We start from the raw sequence: 6,000 nt of genomic DNA, 5'->3' as shown, positions 1-6,000 counted from the left end.
GGTGCAGAGTAGTCTGCAAGAGTATCCAGAAATTTTCTTTGTTCCCTACAAAGGACTGGATGTACCTAATATAGTTTGGATGTCTGTCCCCCTCAAGTCTCATGTTGAAATGTGATCCCCAATTCTTAGATCACGGGGGGTGGATCCCTCATAAATGGCTTGCTGCCACTCCTGTGGTAATGAGTGAATTCTCACACTATTAGTCCATGCAAGAGTTGGTTGTTTAAAAGAGCCTGGCACCTCCTCCGCTCTCTCTCTTGCTTCCTTTCTTGTCATGTGACATGCCTGCTCCCCCCCCCTCACCTTCAGCCATGAGTAAAAGCTTCCTGAGGCCTCACCAGAAGCCAAACCAATGTTGGCACCATGAACCATGAGCCAAAATAAACCTCTTTTCTTTATAAATTATCCAGTCTCAGGTATTTCTTTATAGCAATGCAAAACAGACGAATACAGTAATGGAAAGGTAGCCACAGCCACATGCGGCTCTTGAGCACATGAAGTATGGATGGTGTAACTGAGGAATTAAATTTTTATCTGATGTTCACTAGTTTTCATTATAATTTACATAGTCACAGTGCAGGTCTAAGAGATTAGGCTATTTTCCAGGTAAAAAAATACACTAATATTACTTCAAAATAAAAGGAGTAACTGAGGAAGTCTAGTTTAAGGGACAGTGGACATTATGACCTCTGTTTTCTAGTACACTCGGTCACTGTCTCTGGAGTGAATCCTTGGCGTGTTCTGGCAAGGTCTCAGACACAATGCAGATCAGAGAACACAACTGAAGAAGTAAAACACAGATCACTGACATGAGGATGCCTCCAGAGCTTTCATTTTGATCCTCACAGTCATCTGGCGCTGCTGTGGGAAGGTGGAAAAACACAGATCAAAAAAAGAAACCCAAGGTAAGGAACAGGAGGAGGTGGGGGTGGCACGGAGGGAGATGAAAAGTGCTTGCTGCAGAACATCCTCAGCTGCAGACTGTCCCACTTGCGGGCCACTCAAATCCCCCTGAGCCAGCTCCTGCCCCCAACTGTATTTGGCCTGCCTCATCCCTCCTTCCTCCCTCGTTCAGCCTGTAATTACCAACACCAGGTGCACGCTTCCACTCCTCTCCTGTGACTTTAGCATTCACAGAGCTGTGAATGGTAATTTGCCAACCTCCATCGAAGTTTCTTTTTAAAAGCAGGATATGCTGGGTGTAATGTTACATCACCAAGAAGCCTGAGACAATAGAAAAGGAAATGGAATTTACCCGGGGAACAAAAGAGTCTGCAGCTCATTTCTCTTTAGCAGTAGGTAACACTGGAGAACTGGCTGTGGGGCTCTGGGGGAACGGAGGCTGTGCCCTGATCAGGGAAGGGGCTCCCTGCAGGAGAGACCCGTGGGGGTGGTGCTTAGTGGCCATAAGCGGCCTGTTTGCTCTAATGCCAAATTAAGGTGAAGGTAAAGAAGCAAAAGGCTCTGGGTTACCCACTCAACAGCTTGTAACTGGGGACCATAGAATGATTAAGAGCCGTCATGGCGGACTTCCTGGGTTCAAATCCTAGCTTGGTCAGTTAGAAATGGCACACCCTTGAGCAGGTCGTATACCTTTTCTAAGCCTCAGTTTTTTCATTTGAGTAATGGTGGTGGCAATGTTCATGCCTACATCCTGGTGTTATTTTGAAGATTTAAATGTTTAAGATGTTGTATGGGAGGCACTTAGTATGAGTCCTAGTGTAATTATATGCCAGCGTAATGACTACATGGCATAGCTACATTTCTACCCCGACCTAATCTTGCTTATTTTTAAAAAACAGAAAGGCTTGCAGACAGAAGTCCCCCTCTTGACCAAACCAGCTAAACCAGTGAAGAACCTGTATTCTTGTTATAATATTCTTTCTATACTAAATGACACATCCCTCAGCAGACATGACAGGAAACTTTGGACAAAAAAGGAGAGTAAGCCGGGCTTGGTGGCTCAGCCTGTAATCCCATGCCTTGGGAGGCTGAGGTGAGTGGATTGCCTGAGCCCGTGGGTTCGAGACCTACCTGGGCAACTTGGTGAGACCTCATTTCTACAATAAATCAAAAAACTAGCCGGGCGTGGTACCGCGCGCCTGTAGTTCCAGCTACTTGGGAGGCTGAGGTGGAAGGATCGCCGGAGCCCAGGAGGTCGAGGTTGCAGTGACCGGCCACTGCACTCCACTCTGGGTGACAGAGTGAGACTCCAACTCCAAAAAAAAAAAAAAAAAAAAAGGGAGAGAAAAGGGAAATCTCTGCCAAGTCCCAGAAAAGATGTGAATATTCCTTCCTTTACTTTTAATGTCCAACCTCTTCATTAAAGAAATCTGATATTTTAACCTCCTCACCTCCCACTCAGTGAGAAGATGATTTGTGAACCACATTCCCACTTCGTTATTGTATGACCATAGATTAAAACATGCCCTGTTTTGACCCCTACTTTTGATTTCGTATATTGGCTTTGTGACCCCAGACGGGAAAGAACCCCATCTGGGGGCAAAGCCAACTCTGTTGGTAACATAAGTGTGAGGTAAACACAAATAAATGCCAACCGTGTGTTATTATTAGTTTGCTTTGCTTTGCTCGGCCCTGTGTAAAGTGGCCATGGGAGAGGGTAGCCATGTTCTTTGGGGCCTATACCTCTAAGCCTGTTACGTTCTACATCTTGACCAGAGTGATGCATCCGAAGCTGGTTGTACATGTCTCTTGCTTCTCCGGGTCTCCATGCATGTCTCTCTCCTCGGTGAGGTGCACGGAAAAAGACTGCTCACTCCTTTCAGAAATCCTGCTGTTCTGGATTAAGAGGCTGGAAGTTCCCCTCCAGTGAATCCTGAGAGACAAGAAGAGAGTAATTAGTAAATAACTTTCATCTTGGATGACGGATGAGGAAATTACATGCTGCGATTCAAATACAGGGGACTGTAAACTCTGGGTGTTCAAGTGTCTCCTGTTTCTCAAGGGTGGGGTCATGAGGCACAGAAGTCGGCTGGAGCAACAGCAAATCTCAAGGTGCCCTGGCTGGGTAGGGTCTCCTGGCTCTTCCGGAACAATGCATTTTCTCAGAAGGTGATTCTGGAGGATTTAGCAATCCTGCGCTAGAGATAGAGTTTCCCTGTCACCACTCCCCACCAGCCCTTCTGTGGCCCATGCTGCCTTTGAGGAGGTGGTGGGAACACCAGTTCTCTCTCAGAGGAAGGGCTTAAGTCAAGGATTTAGGAATAAAGTGGTGTTGAATTAAGTTTAGCCTAAAGCTGCCACCCTACATATTTTAAGTTCAGCCTCAAAGTTTCCGGTACATGGTGAACTCTAACCATGGTGATGTATGAACAGCCTGTAATCTACTCTTGTGCCAACTACTGGGTTTGGCCAATCACAGGCAGCCGATTGTTCTAACCAGGTTCAAGTAAGGCAAATGCAGAGTTGTAACAGATTCGCTGTTTCCCTACTTCACTTCTGTTTGTCACTTTCCTTTTTCCGTTCATAAATCTTCTCCCACCACCTGGCTGCCCTGGGGTCTCTCTGAACCTATTCTGGTTCCTGGGCTGCCAGATTTGCAAATTGTTTTCTAAACAATTAAACGCTGTCAGATTTGTCTATGGCTTTTCTTGTGTCGGTGGAGTGGTGACATGGGGTGTGGAAAGGAGAGGGAATGGGGAAGATCAGACACTTTTCCTCAGACGAACAGTGATGGCTCAGTCACAAGCCCCCGCCCTAACCAGCCTCTGCAACGCTAAAAACACTGTCCACCCTCCACTTAAAAAATAAACAATCATAGTTTACAAGTTAGAAATTAGGTCAACTGAGTCACAGGGGCACAATTCACATCCCAGAGCTGGTCAGAGGGGGAAGCTCCTGAGGACAGTGGCCTGTGCTCTGGCTCTGTCAGGGTTGTAGCCACATCTGGGGTGCCTGGAGATCATGATGCTGGCTCTGTGGCCCTAAAGGCTGAGAACTTGCCTCATTATTTCAGAGGTGATTTTTCGGAAATCATGCTTCTGTGGGGATCTTTTGCAGTTAAGAGATGAATTGGCCAATTCAAACTTAAGACCCAAATGAACTTGAGAAGCAAGGACTGTGCTACATGAAGTATTCCTTGGTATTCATTCAACATGGCTCACTCTTATCTGAAAAGAGTCATATGTCTAAGGACGGGGGTCATCCTGCCTGCAAAGTGGTGAGTGGAGCCTCCCACGTGAGCCTTCCTCCTGCTCATGGGGATCACAAGGCCAGTTGCATAGAGGCTGAGGACAGAGCCAACAAAGCCACTTGCTGTTCAGGAGGAACCTCAAGCCAACCATTGTGGTTTTATGGCTTTGAAGAAGTTGAAGATGCCACAAAGAAGCCAGCGAGAGTTCATCTGAACCCACAAATCCCAAGACTGACATTGAGTTGTGCCCTAAAAAGGGATGGTGTAGCTGGCTGGCTGGCAAGCTGCGGGGCTAGGACTGGAGAACTTAATCCATGCAAAGCTTCCTCAAGGACTTGTTCTCAGGAAAAAAGGAGGGACTCCAGGGGTGCAGCTCCCATCCGGCCAGCTAGCTAAAGCGTTTGCCTGGGCTTGGGACAGTCCTGGGGGAACAGCTAGGAACTGTTTGGAATGACAGGGGCAGCCCTATGGACTTTTCCCCTGGCCCTGCTCTCGTTTATCCTGAAGAAGCAACTGCACCACCACAGACTGGCTGTGTCATTTCCCAACCCTTCTTGGTCCAGTGTGACTGGGTGTGACACCGGAGCATGTCTGGGAGGCTCTGATGCTGTCTCCACAGTGACAGCTATCCTTCACTGAGCTCTGTCATGGAACAAGCCCTGGGTTTAGCAATTGACCTGCACACTTAGCACAGGTTAGAACTGCTATTCCGCGTCAGCTGGCTCTGTCGTTCCTCCACTCTGCTTCATTTCAGTGTGCAAATAAGTTTTTAAAAGGAGAGGGGGCGAGGATGTGTGTATGTTGTTACTAGCTAGTATAATAGTCAGTAAAGACTATATTGTGCTTTGACATGTGACTCCCAACTCTCGGTGGTTAACAACAACAAAGGGTCATTTTTTTATTCACAGTAGATGTCAATCATGAGTCAATGGTTTTGTCTCTGCCCATGTACTTCTGGGAGCCAAGATGATGGAATAGACCCTGTATGGGGAAGTGCCAGGCTTATGGCAGAGGGGAAAGGAGATGGCAGAGTCATAGGATTAAATCTTCTTCACGAAAGTCTCTTGGGTTTACATTCAATTGGTCAGAGCAGCCAGCCTGATGGTAATGGGATGAAGATGTATAATCTTCCCAAGGGCTGTCCCATGCAAGTATCCTTTAGAGACAGCCAAGAAGTATCTTGAACAAAATATAACAGCTAGGATGATTGACCCAGACCATTAAGGGGAAATAGTATTGCTGATACAAATAGTAGTGTGCACACATCTAAATGTTCAGATAACTTATCTAATTTCTGCCCTACTTGCCCACAAGCTGCAGTCAGTTGTTGATTAAATTCACCATTTAGTATGTAAGTTATTGACTGGCAAGATAGCACTGTCACAGGACTAAAGAGCAGACATCTCAGAAGTATCCTGGACTCGGAACAATACCTGATTTGTGTTGTCTTCTCATTTTTGAAATTTGTACCAGCCAAGTGTGGTGGCTCATGCCTGCACTTTGGGAGTCCAAGACGAGAGCATTGCTTGAGGACAGGGGTTTGAGACCATCCTGGGCAATCTAGCGAGACTTCGTCTCTACAAAGCTACCTCTCCTAGCTACATGGGAGACTGAGGCAGAAGGATCGCCTGAGCCCAGAGGTCAAGGCTATTGTGAGCCACGATCATTCAATGCACTCCAGCTTGGGCAACAGAATGAGATCTCGTTTCAGGAAGGAAGGAAGGAAGGGAAGGAGGGAGGAAGGAAGGAAGGAGAGAAGGGAGAAAAAGAAAGAAAGGAGAAAAAGAAAAGAACATTATATTTTGTGAGGCAGGGGCATTTGGAAAGTGCGTGAATGAAATGAAACA

This window comes from Carlito syrichta, unplaced genomic scaffold, assembly GCF_000164805.1.
Source record: "Carlito syrichta isolate Samal-C Ts95f unplaced genomic scaffold, Tarsius_syrichta-2.0.1 Scaffold314271, whole genome shotgun sequence".
NCBI classification, from domain to species: domain Eukaryota; kingdom Metazoa; phylum Chordata; class Mammalia; order Primates; family Tarsiidae; genus Carlito; species Carlito syrichta.
This window is presented reverse-complemented; position numbering follows the sequence as displayed.